Raw genomic sequence first — 24,477 nt, 5'->3', positions numbered from 1 at the left:
TTGATATAAAAACAGTAAAGGATAAAGTAAATATTTTCCTCTAGAAAGGTGCATGCCCTTTTTGTGTCAGGCCACTAGAGTTGGGGGCTGAGTCAATTTGTTCAATAGTTGACCTTGGTTTGGACTTTGTTGTATTTTTAGCTGGATTTAGTTCAACATCGTTTCTAAATATTTTGATGGTGGAATTAGGACTTTCTGCTCTGCAGGGTGAAAGATCTGAGCAATGGCAAGTTTTCAGAGATCTCTTTGTACTTTACAGCTGAGCTATCAGTTCTTTAAACTATTGGTGATGCTTTTCTGCTTTATAACTTGGTTGACAACTTTTGGGGTTATTGAGGAGTTCTCTTTGTTCTCCAGTACTGGCTCCAGATTTCTACAACTCAGGAGATCTCTGTCTGTCCTGCTGTACTTTTACCAGTCTGTGGGGTACAGTTGCCTTCTATTCTGTGGAAACTCAGATTGTTTGAGCAGAGTTTCTCTCAGTTCTTTTTCTCCTTCCCCAGCATTTGGAACTGAAAGCCATAGGCATTTAGGTTAGACTTCTGTCAGCTCTCCTGATCTGCCTTCTTATTCTAAGGGCATCTGTCTTGCACTTAGGAGAGGCCCTGCACACCTGAAAATGGATGTGTCTCAGGCCTCTTATCCTGCCCCAGCCATTGGCATATTGCTCTCCAGTATTCTGTGAAGACTTATTGAAAGAGTTGGTGAGTGGGTACAAACTTGCTATGTGACTGGAGCTCTTCTGAATTCTGATCTGTCACACCCAACCACCTATGTTGTTAAACTTGTTAAAGTTTTGGTTGGCTTCTCCTTGCCACCAGATAAGGCAGAGCCCTCTTTGCAGCATTTCACAGGGAGAAGAGCAGCTAGGAACATTTTCTCTTCTGTGAAGGACTCATTGCTTTCTGAATTTTAGTTTATTTAGGTTTTTTCAGTTCACTGAAAATCCGTAGTTTTCTGATGAGTTTTTTTTTTTTTGTCTGCGTTGGGTCTTTGTTGCTGCACATGGGCTTTCTCTAGTTGCAGTGAGCGGGGGGCGGGGGTTACTCTTCATTGTGGTGAGCAGGCTTCTCATTGCGGTGGCTTCTCTTGTTGCGGAACACGGGCTCTAGGCGTGTGGGCTTCAGTAGCTGTGGCACTCAGACTCAGTAGTTGTGGTTTGTGGGCTCCAGTGCACAGGCTCAGTAGTTGTGACACATGGGCCCAGTTGCTCCACGGCATGTGGGATTTTCGCGGACCAGGGATGGAACCCATGTCCCCTGCATTGACAGGTGGATTCTTAACCACTGCACCACCAGGGAAGTCCCCTGATGAGTTTTATTTATTTATTTATTTATTTATTTATTGGTTGTGTTGGGTCTTCGTTGCTGCACGCGGGCTTTCTCTAGTTGCAGCGAGCAGGGGCTACTCTTCATCACAGTGCGTGGGCTTCTCATTGTGGTGGCTTCTCTTGTTGCGGAGTACGGGCTCTAGGCGTGTGGGCTTCCATAGCTGCAACACTCAGGCTCAGTAGTTGTGGCTCGTGGGCTCTAGAGTGCAGGCTCAGTAGTTGTGGCGCATGCGCTTAGTTGCTCCGCAGCATGTGGGATCTTCCCGGACTAGGGATCAAACCCATGTCCCCTGCATTGACAGGTGGATTCTTAACCACTGTGCCACCAGGGAAGTCCCCCTGATGAGTTTTTAAAATATTATTTTATAGCCTATCTATCTTGTTTTAGTTGTTAAGGTAAGAATGATGGTCTCTTGTGACTTTGTACATCCTAACAGAAAGAGGAAATCTGTAGTCTTCTTTTTTTGTTGCTTATCAAATGAGACACATTTTTATTAAACTCTTTTCCATGTAATTATAAACTCACGATAATCATAATTTTTAATGATTGCAACATATCTCATTCAATAGGTTAATCATTCTTTTGTAACAACAGACAAGACATTTAGTTGGTTTCCACTTTTTCTCTCTTATAAATGATGTCTCTGTGAACAACCCAAAAACCATTTTAAGCTTCTTTTTTTTTTTTAATATGGACACTTCTTTCTTTTTTTTTTTTTTTTTTTTATTCCTCTACTTTTTTTTTTTTAATTTATTTATTTATTATTTATGGGTGTGTTGGGTCTTTGTTTCTGTGCGAGGGCTTTCTCTAGTTGCAGCAAGTGGGGGCCACTCTTCATCGCGGTGCGCGGGCCTCTCATTATCGCGGCCTCTCTTGTTGCGGAGCACAGGCTCCAGACGCGCAGGCTCAGTAATTGTGGCTCTCGGGCCTAGTTGCTCCGTGGCATATGGGATCTTCCCAGAGCGGGGCTCGAACCCATGTCCCCTGCGTTGGCAGGCAGATTCTCAACCACTGCACCACCAGGGAAGCCCTTAAGCTTCTATTTATGCATGGTGGTACACCACAAGAACATGAGAACTATGTTCTTAAAATTCAGTAACATAGTCTGAGTTGGCAAAAAGTAGGTGCTTAATAAATACATTTTATCAAAGCTTCCCTGAGTAAAAATATACATGATGATGCTTACAAAGTACATTGTAGATTTTATCAATTTTATATGCATGTTTTTAAACTGTAAAGTGCTCCATAAATATACCAGAACAAGGAACAGGATGCTTGGTGGACAAATACAAAAGATGTTCCATTTGCAGAAGTCTATTAAGATTGAGTTTCCAAGGAATAAAAAATAATAGAGCATGGAACTTAACCTGGGATCCATGAGTGGATTTCAGACAGTTCATAAATTACCTACAACAGCACACACAGTATGAGTGTAGTATTTGCATTTTTCTTGGGAGAAACACCATAACATGCCTCAACTATCAGATTATCAATTATCAAAGAGGTCCATGACCCTAATGTGATGAAGAAGCCCTGCCATAGAAGTTCCATACTTAAATGGAAGGTAAGACCTGCAGTTGTCTTAACAGAGTAGTAGTTTCACACATTTGAAAATAATGAAAGTGAATTTCAACATTGAAAGTGTAGAACGTATAGTATCTGATTAAGGAGAGAGCATGAACTAGCGTGCTAGGTTGGGCTGCTATACTCTTCATCAACAGTTTTGCAGGTTTATACAGTCAAGGCAAATTATCTGTCACCTTTTGTGTCTTTTTCCTCTTTTCCCTGCTTCCATATGCTCAATCTCCAAGGCTCATTTGTTCTTCCTAGGACTATATTAAGACATGCGAGGGTCTCAATTTAATAATTTTCTGCCCATCCAACTGTTTAATTGTTGGAAAGTTAAGTATTGTCTAAGTATTGTTGTTTAAGAATTGCTCATTATTTGTTTAGCGTGATGGGAAGAAAATATATGCAATTATATATAATTTTAGAAACCAAATAACGTCTTGGGAAGCATATGAGAACATTTAACTGTTAGATGAAATAAGCCTCTGATTCCTAAACAGAATTACTTCCACATTATTTGGTTCGAGAATTTTCTTTTTTTTTTCCCACTTGGAACCTCAAAATGTGACCTTACTTAGCATTAGGGTCTTTGGACATGTAATTAGTTAAAATGAAGTCATCCTGGATTAGGGTGGGCCCTGATTCCAATGACTAGTGTCCTTATAAGAAGATGATGTGAAGACACGCCAGGAAGAAGGCCAGATAAGGATGGAGGCAGATTGGAGTGGCGCAGCTTCAAGATGAGGAACCAAAGATTACCAGCAGGCACCGGAATCAACGAAACAGGCAGGGAAGGATTCTTCCCTTGTTCCCTTGAGTCTTCAGAAGGAGTATGGCCCTGCTGACAACTTGATTTTGGACTCTGGCCTCCAAAACAGTAAGACAATAAATAAGTTTCTGTTGTTGTGTTTTGTGGTACTTTGTTATAACAGCTCCAGAAAACTAATACATAAGCCACATGTAAAACTTGTCTTAAAGTGGGTATGTTAGTAGCTATAAGAAAGCAAAAGCATTTTACCTTCTGAGAGACAAGTTTCATCACTCTCATTTTGGGACCTAATTTTTGCTTTTGAAAGAGACCTGTAGAACATTTATAAAGTTATGACCAACAGCTTACCTGATTTCTACATTCTTCTCAACTGTATTAAGTTTGTGAGCCTCAGTTTAGCTCTAGAATCTGCATTTTCATTTTTCCATTTTCTCACATTCTTATGAAATAGAACACTATGCAAGCAAATATTTAAATAATTATACAACTTAGTTATTACACAACTAAGATTGAGAAATTACAAAATAGAACTGTTGGTAGGCAGACAGCTCCACCAAGTTTTGAATCAAAGTATTCATTTGTCAGCTGATATGCAAAAGTCCTAAACGGGAATTTATTTTTAATGCAGTTTTTTTTTTAATTTTTAAATTTTATTTATTTTTGGCTGCGTTGGGTCTTCGTTGCTGCATGAGGGCTTTTTCTAGTTGCAGTGAGCAGGGGCTACTCTTCATTGCCGTGCGCGGGCTTGTCATTGCAGCGGCTTGTCTTGTTGCGGAGCACGGGATCTAGACGCGTGGGCTTCAGTAGTTGTGGTGCGTGGCTCAGTAGATGTGGCTCATGGGCTCTAGAGCGCAGGCTCAGTAGTTGTGGCACATGGGCTTAGTTGCTCCGCGGCATGTGGGATCTTCCCGGACCAGGGCTCGGACCCTTGTCCCCTGCATTGGCAGGCAGATTCTTAACCACTGCGCTGCCAGGGAAGTCCGGAAGGTGGAATTTTAAAAGCAGTTTGGGGATGAGAATATACAATGTATGAAATGAGGATGTGCAAAATCAAATGGACTAAAGTCAAGGTCAGCTTAACAGTCAAATAGGTCTTTATTTAAATTGAGATATAATTGACATATAACATTGTGTTAGTTTCAGGTGTACAACATAATGATTCACTCTATGTATATATTGTGAAATGATGACCACAACAAATCTAGTCAACATGTATCACCACGTAGAGTTACAAATTTTTTTTCTTGTTATGAGACGTTCCAAGATCCACTCTCTTAGCAACTTTCAAATGCCCTATACAGTATTACTAACTGTAGTCACCATGCTGTACATTAAATCCCAAGGACTTATTATATTATAAATGGACATTTGTATCTTTCAACCCCCTTCACCCATTTTCCCACAGACCAAAGCCCCACCTCTAGCAACGACTAATCTGTTCTATCTATGAGCTTGGTTTTTTTGGTTTTTTTTTTTAAAAGACATCACACATAACTAAAATCATCAGCCCTTGTCTTTTTCTGTCTGACATATTTCCCTTAGCACAACATCCTCAACATCCTCAAGATCCACCTATGTTGTCACAAATGGCAGGATATCCATATTTTTTATGGCCAAATAATATTCCATGGCGTATATATATATATATAGATATATATGTATATATATCTATATATATGACATTTTCTTCATCCATTCATCCTTTGGTGGATACTTAGGTTGTTTCCATGTCTGGGCTATTGTAAATAATGCTGCAACGAACATGGAAGTGCTAATATCTTTCCAAGTCAGTGCTTTCATTTCTCTCAATAAATATTTAGAAGGAGAACTGCTGGATCATATGGTAGTTCTATTTTTAATTTTTTGAGGAACCTCCAGACTGTTTCCCATGGGGGCTGCACCAATTTACATTCCCACCAACAGTGCTCAAGAGTTCCCTTTTCTCCACATCCCTGCCGTCACTTGTTATTTGTGGTCTTTTTGATGGTAACCATTCTGCCAGGTGTGAGAACGTTAACTTTCCCTAGCTAGCTTCAGTTCCTGCATGGCTTGGGCTGGCCCAGGAGTTCCTGCAAGCCCTTGATAGAGTACATGGCACATGGCTGAGCTGGGAGGTACGGGGGCCTAGTATGCAGAAAATAGCCATAGCTGAGGGGAGGACCACCTGGGCCAGAGCATAAAGGAAGACAGATTAAGGATGCAGAAGGATCATCAATATCAGTAAGGCCCAGTTACACGGGAAGCTCCACTAGCTTCACACAGCTGAGAGCCCCATGTGCACGTTACACTAACTGTGGACGTCACCCCAGGCTGCTCTGAGGACAGTGTGACCAGGAGGACACTGTCTTCACCACCGAGGCCACAGGAAAGAGCACATTTCTGAGGAAGCTTTTCCCTTGTGGCCACAAGGCACAGCAAGCCACACCGTTTCCTTTCTTGGACAGAAGTAAGGGAGGGGTAGAGAGGAAATCTGAGACTGGTGGTTCTTATCTTAAAGAGATGAAGATTTATGAAGTTTAAATCACTGCATCAGGCAAAGATGACCGTATGAGGCAAAAATCTTAACTTTATTTCATTTATAGAGGGGCTTGTGAGGAAGCCCAAATCAGTTACAGAGAAAAATAAACATTTTTTCTCTTTGAGTTGCAATGTGAATGAAATTTGCAGGTCCCCTCTATAAATGTATAGTAACACTTTCAAAGTTTTATAATACATTTGTTTTCTAAGCAAATTAAGTAAACTGTGAAAAGAAATAAACCAAACTCATTCTTTTAATTGGAGTATAATTGCTTTACAACGTTGTGTTAGTTTCTGCTGCACAGTGAAGTGAATCAGCTATATGTATACATACATCCCCTCCCTCCTGGACGCCCTCCCCCCCATCCCACCCCTCTAGGTCATCACAGAGCACCGAGCTGAGCTCCCTGTGCTATGCAGCAGGTTCCCACCAGCTATCTATTTCACACATGGTAGTGTATTTATGTCAAACCTAATCTCCCAATTCATCCCACCTCCCCATCTGCGTTTCTATTCCTGCCCTGCAAATAGGCTCATCTGTACCATTTTTCTAGATTCCACATACATGCATTAATATACAATATTTGTTTTTCTCTTTCTGACTCACTTCACTCTGTATGACAGACTCTAGGTCCATCCACATCTCTACAAGTGACCCAATTTCATTTCTTTTTATGGCTGAGTAATATTCCATTATATATATCTTTATCTATTCATCTGTCGATGGACATTTAGGTTGCTTCCATGTCCCAGCTATTGTAAATAGTGCTGCAATGAACATTGGGGTACATGTGTCTTTTTGAATTATGGTTTTCTCAGAGTATATGCCCAGTAGTGGGATTGCTGGGTCATATGGTAGTTTTTAGTTTTTTAAGGAACTTCTGTACTGTTCTTCACAGTGGCTGTATCAATCAATGGTACTGGATAGAAAGTCCAGAGATAAACCCACGCACCTATGGTCACCTAATCTATGACAAAGGAGGCAAGAATATACAGTGGAGAAAAGACAGCCTCTCTGTCTTTAAATTTATTCTGTCAATAAATGGTGCTGGGAAAACTGGACAGCTACATGTAAAAGAATGAAATTGGAACACTACCTAACACCATACACAAAAATAAACTCAAAATGGATTAAAGACCTAAATGTAAGACTGGACAGTATAAAACTCTTAGAGGAAAACATAGGAAAAACACTCTTTAACATAAATCACAGCAAGATCTTTTATAACCCACCTCCTAGAGTAATGAAAATAAAAACAAACTTTTTTTTTTTAAGGAATTTTTTAAAAATTAATTAATTTATTTATTTATTTTTGGCTGTGTTGGGTCTTCGTTTCTGTGCAAGGGCTTTCTCCAGTTGTGGCGAGCGGAGGCCACTCTTCATCGCGACAAACTCATTTTTAATGTATCTTATAGAATACAGGACTCACAAGGCACAAGGCAATATTTAATAGTGGGACAAGTTACAATAAGTGCTAAAATCTCAAGCTCGAAGGACTTCAAACTGGCCACTGTGACGACAAGGACAGACTTTTTTTTACCTGGAAGAATGCATTGTTCACTTTGACAAAAGAACAGCTATCACTTATTTCTGTAGAGATTACAAATAATCTTCCTTGAACTGTCAAAACAAGACAGATATATATTATAATATTCTTTAATTTGGGAAGTTTCAATCACTTCATCAAGTTCTTAATAGGCTGACCGACATTCATTGGGTAAGGGCAAGATTAAATAGGACCAGAATTTCTATTTCACAGCAAGTCAATAATTATTTAAGAATTTATTACATGTAAGGCATTTTTTCCAGGTGCTGTACGTCTCTAGCACTGAGTACAGTTCTTCACACCCAGTAAAGACTCAGCTAATTTGTCTTGTTGAATGAATGAATAAGCCTCACCTGTAAGGTGGAGAAAAGACTCTGGGTAAAGTTTAATTTGAACAGGATTTTGGAAGGCAGAAGGGATTCGGATATGAAAAATGAGCGGGGAGGGCATGTGTAGGGAAAGAGGTATGTTTTAAAGGGGTAGAAGAAGCACAGGGCACGTTCAATGAACAGTGATGAAATTGATTTGTCTGGATTAGGGCTGTTGTGTAGCAGAGTCGTGGGCAACATTGGAGAGCTTCAGAGAGGAGTTGGCCTGGGGTAGCCCGGCTTCCGTTGCCAGTCTGAGGAGGTTGGACTGGACGTTACCGGCGTGGGAGTGTCATAGAGATGATTGGGTGGGTGACATGATCGAAGTGGTCTTTCAGGACAATGAAACTACTAGCACATCCACCATGGGTTGGAGTAGGAGGAGACCAAGGAAGTGGAGACCAGTCACAGGGCTACTGCTGTAGCATGTTCATTTCCTTTTACTGACCTTAAGTCCTTGAGGAGAAGAATTCTACCTTTGTCTTTTCATCTCCAGCACCGTGCCTGGACATCATAGGTACTAAGTGTTTATGCCTGATCTTTGTTAGTGGCGCTGGGAATGGAAAGAAAGGGATCCATGAATTTGTTTATTAAACAAGCAATAAAGTAGGGCCCAACTACATGATCAACAGCACTTAAGAATACTGAGGGTGGGGCTTCCCTGGTGGCGCAGTGGTTAGGAATCCGCCTGCCAATGCAGGGAACACGGGTTCGTGCCCCGGTCCGGGAGGATCCCACGTGCCGCGGAGCGGCTGGGCCCGTGAGCCACAACTGCTCAGCCTGTGCGTCTGGAGCCTGTGCTCCGCAACGGGAGAGGCAGCGACAGTGAGAGGCCCGCGCACCGCGATGAAGAGTGGCCCCCGCTTGCCACAACTAGAGAAGGCCCTCGCACAGAAACAAAGACCCAACACAGCCAAAAATAAATAAATTTATAAAAAAAAAAAAAAAAAAAAAAAAAAAAAGAATACTGAGGGTGAAGAGGACACTTCTCTTCTTGCACATGCGGACATCAAGTGCGGTATACGTGGTGGAAAGATTGTCATTTATCCTCTCTTTGAACTGTTATAACCCTTAGTTTCCTAAACCACCCACCCTGGGTAACAAATAAGGGAGTAGGTTACAACTTCATTGGTAACAAAAACAACACTTGGTTCAGACTCCATATCCGCCAGGGTCGCTGGGACCTACAACCAGTCTAGACACTGTGTTTTGACCCAACTAACCTGCAAGTTCTGGTTGTCTCCATTTGAGTTTTCTTGGTGTTTTACCCCCAGAAGGGCTGAGTGTGTTGCTGTGTCTTCCATCTAAGAGAGCAGTCCCCGGCCTTTTCGGCACCAGGGATTGGTTTCGTGGAAGACAATTTTTCCACGGATTGAGGGGGAGGCGGGGGGGATGGTTCAGGCGGTAACGCAAGCGATGGGGAGCGATGGGGAGCGGCGGATGAAGCTTCGCTTGCTTGCCCACCGCTCACCTCCTGCTGTGCGGCCCAGGTCCTGACAGGCCGAGGACGGGTAGCAGTCCACAGCCCAGGGGTTGGGGACCCCCTGCTCTAAGAAACTTACCTTAGTCTGCTCACTGATGACCTGCCACTCCTCTCCGTCAGGTCCTCTCTGCACCTGAATTGTAATGAAGCTATCAGACTCCGAGGAACCAAGGCCACATTCTTAAGTTCCCTTGTCATGTCTCTGGGGCTTGGTGGGAAGGTGGGTGTCTGGCATGACAAAATCACACCCCCAAATATCCCTTGCCTCAGGAATCAACCTGTGCCCTGTGTATGTGAATTCTGTTCTCCTCAGAGTAAGGTTTCTATTCTCCATACACTACGCTTGTTGGCTTCTTGTTTTTTGAGGATTCTTGCACTTCCTGCAAATTGGATCTGAGGTGCCAGGCAAGCACACACATTAGTTCTCCCTTGAGACCCTTGCTTACCGAGTTATCGTAATACAATTTTCCTGGAGATAGATGACATTTCTGTTGCTTTTTTTTTTTACACCTGAGGAAACAAATATAACTAGTAGAGTAAGAATCAATGATTGGGGGGGCTTCCCTGGGGGTCCAGTGGTGAAGAGTCTGCCTTCTGATACAGGGGACGTGGGCTCGACCCCTGGTTGGGGAACTAGGATCCCACGTGCCTCGGGGCAACGGAGCCCGCGTGCCGCAACTACTGAGCCCCTGTGCCTCAACTAGAGCCCGCGTGCTGCAAACTACAGAGCCCACGCGCCCTGGAGACCTTGTGCCACAACTAGAGAGAGAAAACCCGCACGCCACAACTAGAGAGAAGCCCGCGCGCCACGATGCAGCCAAAAACAAATAAATAATAAATAAATATTTTAAAAAAGAATAAATGATTGGCTTAATATGACTAAATGACTGAGGTTTATCGATTATAAGCTGGACTAAATAACATTGCCGCCACCACCCATAACTCTGAGCCCAGTGCCTGGCAACAGTAGGTGCTGATAAATGCTTAACCGCCGGCTTTCAGTGGGAATATGGGGCACAGTTCGTAGCATCTGCTGGTTTCTGTGGTGTACACTCTTCCACTATGGCTGATTTCAAGCTGCCGATGTTACGTCACCAAACGTGGAATTGGGAAGAGAGGTGCATAATTGGCTCTTAGAAGCCTGTAGAAGCCAGAGAGTTTAGGATTTTGTTTTTCTTCCTCGAGCAGTTGCCATGACAAGTAACCAGTCGTAAAGCTGTTTGTCGTAGCATATCTGCCTTTGGGGAGTCTTGATTTTGGTGCCAGTCTTGAGGAGGCATGTACACATTGCTAGTTGCTAGTTAATTCTCTTCCAGAGATAAAAGTTATTAATTTAGGTACAGGCAGTACGACTTTGCCCAGTTTTCAAAATATCAAGTATGTGAGTGCATATAAGATTGTCATCAACAACTTCTAGATTCAAGCAGGAGAAGGGGTGGATATCACTAGCAGGGTCACAGGGAGGGCCTGTATGATAGCAAACTCTCTGGATTAGGAGTCCAGAGACTTGGGTTCTAGTCTCAATTCTGCCATGAAATAATTGTGAGACTTTATCTACTAAAGCCTACTGGGTATTAGCTTCTTCATCTGAAAAATGAGAGAGTTGGGCCAGGTCATCTGTAAAGTCCCTTACAACTTTGTCATTCAAATTATACAAAATAATATGGAAACTAATAATGGGATGAAAAAGTTATAAACTTAAAAATTATATCAAAATTATAGTAACAGTATATATGCAACATAATTGACAACAGGGACACGAAGAGATATTTATATATCCGTGTTCACAGCAGCATTGTTCACAATAGCCAAAAGGTGGAAGCAACCAAGTGTCCATTGACAAATAAAAGGATAAACAAAATGTAGTCTCTCCATCCAATGGAAGGAAATTCTGACCCATGCTACCACATGGATGAAACTTGAGGACATCATGCTGAGTGAAATGAGCCAGTCACAAAAGGACAAATACTGTATGATTCCACTTATATGGGGTCCCTACTGTTGTCAGCTTCATGGAGACAGAAAGTAGAATGGTGGTTGTCAGGGGCTGGGGGGGAGAGGAGAGCAGGGAGTGGTTTTTTAAAAAATTTAAAAATTAATTATTTTGGCTGCGTTGGGTCTTTGTTGCTGCGTGTGGGCTTTCTCTAGTCGCAGCGAGCGGGGGCTACCCTTTGTTGCAGTGCGAGGGCTTCTCATTGCAGTGGCTCCTCTTGCTGCAAATCACGGGTTCTAGGTGCGCGGGCTTCAGCAGTTGTGGCCCGCGGGCTCAGTAGTTGTGGCGCGTGGGCTTAGTTGCTCCGCGGCACGTGGGATCTTCCAGGACCAGGGCTCAAACCCGTGTCCCCTGCATTGGCAGGTGGGTTCTTAACCACGGTGCCACCAAGGAAGACCTGTTGTCTTTTTCTGAATGGTGTGAGTTGTACACATGATACTCCTGTAATCCCTAAATCCCAATTGTGTATTTCCTAAAAACAAGGACATTCCTTTACACAACTAACAGTACAGTGGTCAAAATCAGGAAATAGATATTGACACAATGTTATGTACGCTAAAGTCCTTATTCAAATTCAACTAATTGTCCCAGTAACGTCCTTTATAGCAAAGGGGAAAAAATGGTCTTCCTGGTTCAGGATCATGTGTAGTATTTGGCTGCCATTTTTTTTTTTTTTTTTATTAATAAACTTTTATTTTTTTAGAGTAGCTTTATTTATTTATTTAGGCCATGCCATGCACTTGTGGGATCTTAGTTCCCTGACCAGGGATTGAACCTGGGCCAGGGCAGTAAAAGCACGGAGTCCTAAGCACTGGACCACCAGGGAATTCTCAGAGCAGTTTTAGATTTACATAAAAAGGAGTGGAAGGTGCAGACAGTTCCCACATGCCCTCTCCTCCCTCCTCCCCTCCCCAGTTTCCCCTGTTATTAACATCTTGCACTGGTGTTGTACCTTTGCAGCAACTGATGAACCAAAATATCGACCTGTTATTATTCATTAGAATCCATAGTTTATATTAGGGTTCACTTTTTGTGTTGTACAGTCTATGGGTTTTGACAAGTATCTACCACTATAGCACTACATAGAACAGTTTCACGCCCTAAAAATCCTCTGTGCTCTATCTGTTCATCCCTCTCTCCCCTCCAGTATGTAGCCTTTTCAAGCTGGCTTATACTTAAGTCATATGCATCAAAGGTTCATCCACAACTTTTTATGATTTCTGTTGTCATGTCACTTTTTTCTCCTTTAATCTGGATCAGCTCTTCAGCCTTCCTTGGAGGTTCAGGACCTGGACATTTCTGAAGACTACAAGTCAGCGATTTCATACAATGTCTCTATCTTCACTTTTGTGTGTTTGCTTGTTTAAGGTAATGCCCTATGAAGTTTATCATAGTTTTTATTTTTAAGAATTTTAAATTGTGCTGAGATTTCTATTATAATTATTATATTACAATTGCTAGTGCTCTACTTTATCAAGTTGCATTGGTTTTAAGTGATTTGTCTTATCCTGTTTTTTTCTGTAAGTCTATTATTTTTATTTATTTATGTATTTATTTTTGGCTGTGTTGGGTCTTCGTTTCTGTGTGAGGGCTTTCTCTAGTTGCGGCAAGCGGGGGCCACTCTTCATCGCGGTGCGCGGGCCTCGCACTATCGCGGCCTCTCTTGTTGCGGAGCACAAGCTCCAGACGCGCAGGCTCAGTAGTTGTGGCTCACGGGCCCAGTTGCTCCGCGGCCAGCGGGATCCTCCCAGACCAGGGCTCGAACCCGTGTCCCCTGCATTAGCAGGCAGATTCTCAACCACTGCGCCACCAGGGAAGCCCTGTAAGTCTATTATTTTTAATATGCAATTTTGCAGAAGGCAAATTCTTCTGTAAAAAGGATCAAAGAGAAAGTAAAGAACTGGAACTAGAAGACAGGCAGAAAAGTTGTAGTGTTGGTACTATTCGAGTCCCTGAAGAAGAAAACAAAATAATGGAAAAGAGCTAATATTTGAGCTATCTATCATCCAAGAAAATTTCCAGAAATACAAAAAGATGTTTCCAGGTAAAACTACCAAATATGAAAAGGCAAAAGAATTAGAGTAGCATCAGACTTTTCAGAACCAATCTGCAAAGCAAGATAACAATTGAGGAGCATTTTTAACGGACTCAGGCAAAGAAAGTGTGAATCAAAGATTTTACATTCACTTAAGCTGTCCATATATCAAGACCATAGAAAAACACAGATGTAGGGAATTCTGCATCAATAAGCCCTTCTTGAGAAATTTACTAGAGAATGAACTTCTTCCAACCAAGTGATGACTGGATGAACTTGAATAAAAGAACTGAAGGTAAACATTAAACAAAGGTGGGTGTGAGGGTGGGCCACTATCATAAATATTACATATTATAACAAAGTAGAAATAATGTCTCTTTTAAATGGGAGGATAAGGAAGAGGGGAAAAGGAAGAGGGGAAAAGGAAGGTAGAAAAAGCTAATTGTTAGATAGATATTAGCTGGGTATTAAAGATACTTGAAAAAATGAAAATTCTTGATAAGCCAGATAATAAAATGTTGATTAACAGAACAAGAGACCAAGAACATTTAAAAAGGTGTAAGTACAAAAGCACCCACTAAAACAAAAATAGAAACCTTCCTAAAAAAATTATAAATAAAATAGCAAAGAAAATATGTCTCATAGAGGAACATAGGGAATATAACAAAATATAATAAAATGTTATGATAGAATTAATATCAGATTTGTCAGTTATAACAGTATATCTGAATGCACTTAATTTACTTTTTAAAAAAATAAACTTATTTTTGGCTGCGTTGGGTTTTCGTTGCCGCACACGGGGACGACTCTGTTGCGGTTCGCGGGCTTCTCATTGCGGTGGCTTCTCTTGCTGCGGAGCACGGGCTCTAGGCATGCAGGCTTCAGTACTTGTGGCACGCGGGCTCAGTAGTTGTGGCTCACGGGCCTAGTTGCTCCGCGGCATGTGGGATCTTCCGGACCAGGGCTCGAACCTGTGTCCCCTGCATTGGCAGGTGGATTCTTAACCACTGCACCACCAGGGAAGTCCTTGATTTATTTATTAAAACAAAAAGATTTTCAATTTGGCTCACAAAACTAAACTCAACTGCATGCTATGTACAAGAGACACACCTAAAACAAAGTGTTTCAGAAAGGCTAAACATGAAGGGATGAATGAAATTATACCAGGCAAATGGAAACAAAAAGAAAGCAGTGGTAGCAGTCCTCACATCAGAGTAGTCACAGAAATATAAAAACAAAATCTTTTATTAAACAACCCTTGGCTAAAAGGAGAAATACAAGCTGAAAGTATATGATTTTAAACAAGTAATAGGCAATGAAAACACTATATATCAGAATCTACAGGATGTATTTAAAGCAGTGATTAGAGAAAAATTAATAGCACTAAATACTTTTTCAGTAAAAATGAAAGAACAAAAAGTAATGAGCGAAATTTGTAGTTCATTATTTACAAAACAGAAATAGAGTCACAGATGTAAAAAACTTATGGTTACCGGGGGGAAAGGCAGGAGAGAGATAAACTGGGAAATTGGGATTGACATATACACACTGCTATATATAAAATAGATAATTAATAAGGACCTACTGTATAGCACAGGGAACTCTACTCAATACTCTGTAATGACCTGTATGGGGAAAGAATCTAAAAGACAGTGGACATATATATAACTGGTTCACTTTGCTGTACAGCAGAAACTAACACAACATTGTAAATCAACTATACTCCAATAAAAATTTTTTTTTTAAAAATTGCAGCTCAAAAAGCTAGGAAGAAAAGAACAGTATAAAACAAAAGAAAGCACAAGGGTGAATATATTGAATGTAAAACCAGGAATTAGTGAAGTAGGGAATAGACATACAGAAGCAAACCACTCAATAAATTTTTTGCAAAGGTATAAAACACTTTATTTTTTCCTATGTTTCTAATTTTTAAACTACAGTATACTAAGTGAATATGAGTTTCACTCTTTTCTCATTTTGCTATGCATTTATAACTGACATTAGAGTTTTTGTTTCGACAAACATTTTTAATGATCATGGAACAATTCTAACTTTTTCCATAGTTTATTAAGAATGCTTTACACAGTCATTTTTATGGTCTCACACTAACAGTGCAAAGCAAGGACTGCCTGGAATTTACTGAAGGCCAACTACATGCCTGGCACAGAATAGTGCCCAGGCTTAGACTAAGGTCCTGGGCTACAGTGGTGAATAAAACAGACAAAGCCTCTGTCCTCATTACCCTTAGTCCAGTGGATGTGACAGATAATAAACAAAAAAATGTTGCACATTTAAATAAATTTATATAGTTATATAAATATATAAGAATTAAAAGAACATAATAAATGGGGAGGAAAGGAAATCATTTGGACTTGTATTTGCACTGGATTGAGGCTTTAAACCAGGGTTCAAACTTAGAGTGCGCCCACTGACGCATTTAGAGTAATCATGTACTAAAAGTTGATGAAATATAAAATATGAATGATGAAAGCACGAAATATGACAAGAAGGGGGTCATCAATGAACGCCAACTAAAGCCCCCCTTGGTGAAATCATCATATTCTGTGGTGTGTGGCTGGTCCTCAGAAATGCAGGCACAGATACCTGTTTGTTTGTTTTTTTTTAATAAATTTATTTATTTATTTTTGGCTACGTTGGGTCTGCATTGCTGCGCATAGGCTTTCTCTAGTTGCGATGAGCAGGGGCCGCTCTTCGTTGCAGTGCGCGGGCCCCTCATCGCGGTGGCTTGTCTTTGTTGCCGAGCACGGGCACGTGGGCCGTGTGGCTCACGGGCTTAGCTGCTCCGCGGCATGTGGGATCTTCCCGGACCAGGGCTCGAACCCCTGTCCCCTGCGTTGGCAAGCAGATTCCCAACCACTGTACCACCAGAGAAGTCCCCAGATACCTGTTTTGTCGACACATCAAGAATGGTTTAGTCCTGTGAAGACCTGGAGAGATAATTGTATAAACTCAGATGCTAATATATTAACTTATGAGAGGTATAACTTGCAAAGTGATCAGTCTTTTATGCCCTATGGACAGTGAATTTTAAAATTTTGATTCCTGGTCAGAGGTTGCTTAATTAGTATATGTAGTATAATCTGCTAGCTGTCTATCAGGCATACATTCCCCATCCAGCCCCCATCATATTCTATCTAACCGAGCTCCAATTTTGTTCATATGCAGCTTGTGTGATAAAGGGGAATCTGACTCCATCCTCTAATTGGGAGATTTGAGGTCTCTCTCTGGTCTAGGCCAATAACATTAATTCCATCCTCTGGTCAAGTAATTGACTCAGGGATGACATTTAAGCCAATCAGCACGTGACATGTCCATGGCAATAATGTGCGATGCAATAGTGGCCACTGACAGCTGCTACTTAATGAGGCTGATGGGAAAGCCCTCTCTCCCCTCCTCTCCTCCCTCTCCTCCCCTCCCTTTCCCTCCTCTTGTAATAATAGTGGAAACAGGCTAAGGGCAAAGCTAGACACACAGGGCAGAGCAATAACAATTAAACAGAGCCAGAGCCTTCATTACGCTGCATCTGGAGCCTGTCCTACATTTAGACTTCCTGCTCTGTGAAATAATACCTTTCCTTCACGTTTAGGACAGTTTGAGATTTCTGTTACTTGCAGCCCAGAGCGTCTTTCAGATACAGCGTACAATCAGGACAAAAGATGTGAGTTGTGTGGCTCACCAATTTAGACGCAGCTGGATGTGCCCTCCTGACCTCTCAGTTTCTGATGCTCACCACCCCCTTCTGATTCCTACCTTCTCCATTTAGATATACTAATACCAATGATTCCAGAGCAGTTTTGGGCTTATTAATTCAGCAGTAATTAACTTTCTCTTTCCGCTTGAAAGCTAGAAGTTATTCCACGGTTAAGATGACTTCATATAATTAGCCCAATGCATGTGTTTATAGTTTAGCTCTCACTCCTCCATATAACAGGACATGTGCACATATCAACTGACATGATCGCATTCCAGAGGTAAACATCACTTCATGTTCGACTACTTGGTTCCAACTAAGGTCTTTATCGAATCCACTCAAATCTCCACTCTTCGTACCTGGCTCAAGCGTGTCAGATTCTCTGATTTCAAAGCAAGATACAACTATATTTTGATTAAAAAATATATAATGTATATATTATATATATGAAATATATATTTTTCAATATTCTATATATATTCAACATTCAGTTTCACATATACATATATTTCATTGTAGCTGATTTTCACCTGGAGTTTTTTCAGTTCTGAAAGAGCAGTAAGTAGCTTTTCCTCAGAGTCTCCCTCCAAAACACAAATGCAATGTCACCATGGGACTGCTATGAATAGATGCCACCAGAGTTCCAACTACAGATTCCAACCAGCAAAGTGTGACATTCTTTGAGTTAGCTGTCCCTTCAGCCAACTTGGCTTCTACAGAGAAGTTGAACCATCATGAAATGCAGGATATTTTTGCACATGGCTGTCCTGACCTGAAGTCATCTTAAGACAGGAGAAGGGCCTGGAACACTATGTGAGTGTTGACCAAAGATGTGAGGTGTGAACTTTATGGCAAGAATTAAAACAAAAACAACAATCGGCACGTGGATGTCTACAAAAAGAAAGGCATTTACAGATGAACTGCTGAATCCAAAAAGCTTCCTTTTCTCCAGAACCCTATTAAATTAAGCACAAGACAGCATTTTAAAATGGGCCAATAGCCAAGATTGTGAGCTGATTATAAAATAATAATAACAGTATTTATTAAGTATACTATGTGTCAGGTAACATCATAAAAGCTTTATATAAGTTATCTCATTCCGTTCATATCACAGTTCTGGGAAACAGCTATTGTTCTACCTATTTTCCAAGTCTTAATGAAAGTGTCTTACCCAAGTCCCACGGCAAGTAAGAACTGGAAATGAGAGACACCCACAGGGCTGCCAGGCTCCAACCTCCAAGCGGCATTTACGGGCAGAACCATGTATACAAGCACTTACATGGAGTTGTGAACGGACCTTAAAGAAAACCCTGAAGTATATATATATAGGGTTACTAGGAGCCTAGCTTCTTTCCTTCTCGACATCAAATCCTAAGGCCCAGCCTTCATCTAGATTGGTTTGATTACAAAAGCACATGGTTGATAAATTTGTGTTCAAATATTCCATTTTAGAGGACTTTACAAATCACTGACATAATTTCTATAAAGCCAAGAACAAAATTTTAAATTTGATGTGCCATTTATGCTTCCACCAATAATAATGTATAAATGTGTTTAGTTTCCCTTACTCTTAGCAATACTGGGTGTTATCAAACTTTAAAATTTTTGCCAATCTGATAAGTGTAAATAGTATTTTGTTTTAATTTGCATTTTAAAGAGTGAAGTTGAGTACACTGTCACTGATTTCTTGTCCATATGTCTCTTTGCAGAGATCTGTCTGCTTATGTCTTTGGCCCATTTTTCTTAACTATTGATCATTTCCTTATTAATTTATAAGAATTCTTTTTATAGTAAGGTAATTAACCCTTTGTCATGCTTCTCCCCATTCATGTTTTAAAAATAACTGTTATAATTTGTCATTTGTTTTGTGATTTGTGTACATTTTTATTTTGTCAAAGAGAATTGTTTTCGTACTGTCAAATGTGTTGACTGCAATGAATATCCCATCTTTTCCTCCACAATTTGAAACGCCATATTTCACTGATTATTAGAGGCACATCTTTTTGACATTCTAAACCTCTGAAATCAGAATATGTCTTAAAATTGATAACATTTTATTACTGCTTTTGGTCAGCTTAAGGAGTTGTCATTGCTTATATATGCACAAATTGTTCATAGTTGTTAATATTTTCATTACTTCAACTGATTTATTCTATAATTAAGGGAAGGAATTTGATTCAGCCTGGACACGTTGACACATTACAAACCCACCACAGATCATGTGCTTTTTATATACTAATACAGGGAACTGCATTTATAGAATTCCCAATTTTGCACCATTCTTATGTTCCTATAATGAACTCTACCTGATATTTATGAATTATTTTATGAATGTATTACTGTGCTCCACTGAAAATAACCTTATTTACAATTTTTGCAGTGACCTGTATTAGTGAGATGGGCTATAAGGGTTTTATTATTTTTTTTTGGTGCTATCTTTATCAAGTTTTGATATAACAGCATTAATTTTATTAAAATATTGGAAGTATTCTGTCTTATGCAAAATTTTTAAAAACAGGTCTAAAATAATTTATTTCATATTTCTCTAAAATTTGTAATAAAAAGTGCTGAAGCTAAGGGCATGAATAAAAGTGATGAAGTAAGATGTCACAACATTTTATTGCATCCCTGAACAAGTGAATGTGATAAATCAGAAATATGTAGCTATATAATACTTCAGTTTATATACAATTGATATTATGGTCATTCCAAGGATCTGGAGCAATTCAAACTCTAAAAAAAGAAGTGGAATTTCCCATTGACTCTTCAATTTCTAATTTTCAGAGTTATATGGGAGGTATGTGACATATTTATTCATATGCATGAATCCAATATGCATATATGTAACAAATTTTCTATGTATTGAGATATACATGATTGAAAGACAGAAAACATTTGTGTTTTATCCTTTCCTGGAAATCAGCACACAATATGAATAAATAAATGCTTATTAAGTAAATGTTACAACTTTAATGGCTCATTGAAACTATCATTTAAACATCTCTTATGTATCAGACACTTTCCATACATCATCTCACTTAATTACCATCATAGGCAGATGAGGAAACTTAGGCCAAGAAAGATGACGTTACATGCCTGGAGCTTTAGCTTGGTGGCAGAGCCAGGGCTCAATCTGACGTCTATTTAATTCCCAAGACTATGTTATTTTGCTCCTCAGTGCTGCCTCTAAAATAAGCCTCACTGCAGTCCAAGAATATACTTTAGCTGCCAGTGGTCATCTCAAATATACATAACTGAGTATAGAATATCTGAGGCTGTGTGTGAACCGTCAAGAGCCACAAATTTGGGACTTCCCTGGTGGCGCAGTGGATAAGACTCCACGCTCCCAGTGCAGGGGGTGAGGGTTCGACCCCTGGTCAGGGAACTAGATCTCACACGCATGCCGCAACTAAGAGTTCACATGCCACAACTAAGGAGCCCTCCTGCCACAACTAAGACCCGGTGCAACCAAATTAATTAATTAATTAATTATTTTTAAAAAAGAGACACAAATTTCCTTGTTATACAGGTACCCACTCATCACTGAGAACCAAGATAATTCACTACGAACTACCAAGTGTGAGAAACTATACTTTCAGTGGACTTGAAAGCAACATGCATATGGCAGAAACGTCTATTTCCATGGGCTTATGTAGGCACTTTTCAAAAGAATGCTGTTAAAAATTAAAGCACAATTAATCATTTGTCTTTCACATGCCAGATAGGAGAGCATTTCTGTTTTCTTTCTCAGAATTCTCAACATTCGCACCAAAAGCAGAGGCAGATTTGAGATTAAGATCGGACACTCTCCAGGTAAATTAATCTGTCCATCACTGAGTTCTGAGTCAAAGCAACAGTGTGACACAGTCTGTGTAAACTGCAACGTGCAGCAAGGCAGGTGCAGCTCTGCTCCCTGAGGTGGTGGGGAAACCTTTAGACACTGATCGTGTGTCATATTTGTAGGAAAGTTGCAGGGGAAGTTTCTGCTTGGCTCCTGTCATAATAGATTCATTTGTTTTGCCCAAACAGGTTGATTTATTTAGGGATGTATTCATTTATGTGCCAAACACGTTGATCAAACTTGATCTGAGCCAAGTAAAAGTAGGCCATGCAGTTTACCAGTAACAGAGAGAAAAATAAAACTTGTTTCAAGTCGGGTAGCTTGACTAATCACGTAAGGAATTTGTTATACACTTGCACACACCCTTCATCAGAATTTTCAGTTACTCAGACTTAAAATTAAGAAAAGAAAGGCAGACTCTTTCTTATTTATTTATTTATTTTTGGCTGCACTGGGTCTTTGTTGCTGCTCACGGGCTTTCTCTAGTTGTGGTGAGCGGGGGCTACTCTTCGTTGCGGTGCGCAGGCTTCTCATTGCGGTGGCTTCTCTTGTTGCAGAGCACACGCTCCAGGCACTTGGGTTTCAGTAGTTGTGGCACATGGGCTCAGTAGTTGTGGTGTGTGGGCTTCAGTAGTTGTGGCACGTGGGCTCAGTAGTTGTGGTGCGTGGGCTTCAGTAGTTGCAGCACGCGGGCTCAGTAGTTGTAGCACGCGGGCCCAGTAGTTGTGGTGCGTGGGCTTCAGTAGTTGTGGCACGCGGGCTCAGTAGTTGTGGCACACAGGCTCAGTAGTTGTGGCTCACAGGCTGTAGAGCACAGGCTCAGCAGTTGTGGCACACGGGCTTAGTTGCTCTGCGGCATGTGGGATCTTCCTGGACCAGGGCTCGAACCATGTCCCCTGCATTGGCAGGCGGATTCTTACCTGCTAAGTCACCAGGGAAGCCTCAGTCTCTTTCTATTACAGGTGGTCTCATTGGTTCATTTGAAAACATCGCATGACAAGAGTTAGATATAGATCCAAGTCACGTCATTATGTATTTATCAAGAGGCCATTACGTGCAAGGTTCTGTGAAGAAAAGAAGAAGGAGAAAGAGGAGGGGGAGGAGGATGAGAAGAAGTAAAAGAAGAAGGAGAAGAAGAAGAAGAAGGAGGAGGAGGAGGAGGAAGAGAAGAAGAATGGGAAGGGGAAGGGGAAGGAGAAGGAAAAGAAAAGAAAGGCAAAAAAAAAAAAAAAGAGAGAGAGAGAAAAAGAAAAAAATAGTCCCTTCTCTGGGGTGGGAGGTAGGGAGTATGTGGTCTTCTTTCCATGAATCCTTATCTCAAAGAGCCCAGGTCAATGGTGACCTTAAGAGTGAGTAGTGTCATCCAAGAAACTCATAGTGTTTGACCATCAAGTTTATCTTTGAAACCAAAGAGAAAAAGGCCTAGAAGTTTCCTGTGAAGAGGAGACTCCTGGATCCTGATAAGAAGGCAGTCCTCTTAGGCTGCTGGTTCTATCTCCCCAAATCAGAAGTGAGAGCCAAGTGAGGGTCTGAAGGCCCAACAGAAACATTGTGGGAAACCCAGTATAGACAGGAGGACTCACAAACTGGTGTGAGTGAGGGGATGGCCAGAGGGGGCCTCGGCCTAGGGAGGAGAACGCCCAGGGACCAAGGAAGCCAGCCCAGAGCTTTCAATTCGAACCCGGCTTCTCCCACCCGTGGCCTTGAGAGGATCATCACGGAAGCAAAATTCAGGGTAATTTCGGGGCGACCTAGAAGCCCTGCTGGGCTGGGGTGGGGTGAGACACTGATGGAAGCAGGTGCTAAGCTCTCACACCCGCACCCACTCCCACTCCGAACGGCAGGACCCGTGCATCACACGCTCAGATTCTTCCTTTCCAGCGCGGCAGCATCTCGCTAAGACTTTTAAGAGCAAATCCCTGACCAGGAGTTTGCCAGTGTGGCGGCCGGAAACAGGGCTACGGATCGCTGCTGTGTGGTACCCGGGGCTCTCTGCACGGAGGCACATCTTCTCTGTTACCTTAAAGTCAGCAAGAGGAGAAACCAGACCTAGGCATGGCTCTTCCCGAAAACATACAGCTAACTAGAAAAACAACAAAACCGAAGCGCGTACGCCACGTGAATTCTGAAAGCAGAGTTATTGGTACAGGTGAACCATGAATTTAAAATAAGCAACATATATCCTCACAGAAGACATAAATAATATGAAGCTGATACAAGAGGTCAAAAAGGGATAAGTAGAAATGACAGGTATGAAAATAGAAGAACAATTAATAATAATAATAATAGTAACAGTTTGAATGTATGTATTATTTACTTTGTACCCGGCAATGCTCTATGTGTGTTTCATATATTAACTCATTTAGTTCCCACAATAACTCTGTGAGGCAGGAGCTAGGATTATTCCTACGTTACAGATGAAGATATTGAGGCACAAAGAGGTTAAGTAAATTGCCTGAGGCGGAGTCAGGATTTAAACACAGATATTCTGGCTCCATGAAAATAATAGTGATGGATACACCCAAAGCAGGAATTTGGGAATAAGATCAAATAGAAGGGGGAAGAGGATAAAGGTAAGTGAAATGAAGTGTAGAAGTGCCAATATCTGGATAAAAGAGCCTATGAAGTAAAGAAAAAAACAAACTGAGGGGAGGAAATATTTCAAGTGAACGGTGATAAATTCCTCAAAATTAAGGATGAAAGACTCTACATATAAAGGGCTCAGAGAATGCCAAAGAGGACAGATAAGGAAAAACCTATACCTAGACATATTATAATAAAAGTTAAGAAGAGCAAAGACAATGATAATGTTAAAAAGCTCACACAAAGAGCCAGTCTTCTTCAAAGAAACAAGAATTAGATTGACATCATACAGACAAAGGGACTTTGGATACAGGAAGACAGTGGGGTATATTTTGAAGCACTGAAGTAGTTCTTTGTACCTAGACTTTTATATTCAGTCAAACTGTCATTTAAATATGTACATTAACAATATTAAAGACATCACCAGGCATATAATTCTTCAGGTTTGTCAGACAAAAATCCATTAAAAAAATACTACTGGAGAAGCACTCAAATGAGAACAATTCCTGAGGATGCTGCAAGAGATATAGAAAATAAATCTGATGAAACAAATTAGTAAAAAGGCAAAGACAGGACTCCCCTGGTGGCGCAGTGGTTGAGAATCCGCCTGCCAATGCAGGGGACACGGGTTCGAGCCCTGGTCCGGGAAGATCCCACATGCTGGGGAGCAACTAAGCCCATGTGCCACAACTGCTGAGCCTGTGCTCTAGAGCCTGTGAGCCACAACTA

At 41.0% G+C, this 24,477-nt stretch overlaps 1 protein-coding gene and 1 long non-coding RNA gene across 4 annotated transcripts in view; one reads left to right on the top strand and one right to left on the bottom strand.

Annotated features, from left to right (window-relative positions):
* The window catches only part of TSNAX (translin associated factor X), a 110,175-nt gene that overhangs the window by 27,868 nt on the left and 57,830 nt on the right, over positions 1-24,477 (top strand). The window lies entirely within an intron of this gene.
* LOC309642086 lies at positions 7,476-22,895 on the bottom strand. The gene is made up of 3 exons (XR_014252963.1): positions 14,688-22,895; positions 9,086-10,265; positions 7,476-8,762 (listed from the first exon to the last, which is right to left on the bottom strand). It is a non-coding gene; the product is annotated as an uncharacterized lncRNA (long non-coding RNA).

The sequence above is a fragment of the Balaenoptera physalus genome, assembly GCF_965194825.1.
Source record: "Balaenoptera physalus genome assembly, chromosome: 14".
Taxonomy (NCBI): Eukaryota; Metazoa; Chordata; class Mammalia; order Artiodactyla; family Balaenopteridae; genus Balaenoptera; species Balaenoptera physalus.
Note: the sequence above shows the minus strand (reverse complement) of the source record. Positions and strands in the feature narration are given on the sequence as shown.